This window comes from Haplochromis burtoni, unplaced genomic scaffold (assembly GCF_018398535.1).
Source record: "Haplochromis burtoni strain Fernald_Lab_line unplaced genomic scaffold, NCSU_Asbu1 Contig_2430, whole genome shotgun sequence".
In the NCBI taxonomy this organism is placed as follows: Eukaryota; Metazoa; Chordata; class Actinopteri; order Cichliformes; family Cichlidae; genus Haplochromis; species Haplochromis burtoni.
In genome coordinates this window covers 5,747-6,343 of record NW_024584791.1, presented here as the reverse complement: position 1 = coordinate 6,343, position 597 = coordinate 5,747, and positions in this window count along the sequence as shown.

The window sequence follows — 597 nt, the reverse complement described above, 5'->3', positions numbered from 1 at the left end:
AGCAAATTAAGTTGACTTTCATTTCATTTTAAATTGCAAGAAGTTATTTGGGGGGGTTTTTTGTTTGTAATTTTCCACGAAATAAACACCATATAATTTTAAACAATGAAGTAAGAAATGTGTTCTAAAACAAACCTCCCGTTGTTGTTGGCCTTTTCTTGGACTTTTTTGGTGTTTGGAACATAAAAGGCCTTCACAAGAGATTTATTAACATGAGGTGAATGAGGAGTAGAGGACAGGGATTCATGAAGAGGAGCAATGGGCTGATAGGATGTGAAGGGATGGAGAGTGGGCAGGCAGGTGAGATCCTTCTAAAAGTTGAGTTTATTTGGTAGAGATGTTTTCAAGGGAGCTTCATCCAGAGGAATGCTAACAGGATACTGACACACGGAGGAGGTTCAGAGTCAAAGAGCAAGGATGAATAAACAGCACAATAACAATGTCTGGCAGCTTTTGGAAACAGAATATGATCACCAACAGTGCTGGTTTAGTTACTTTAGAAAAGTAATTTGTTACTCAGTTACTTAGTTACTTTTTGAAAACACGATACAAAACCCGAATAGGTAATAAATCAATAGACCTTTGCAAAAACTTAGT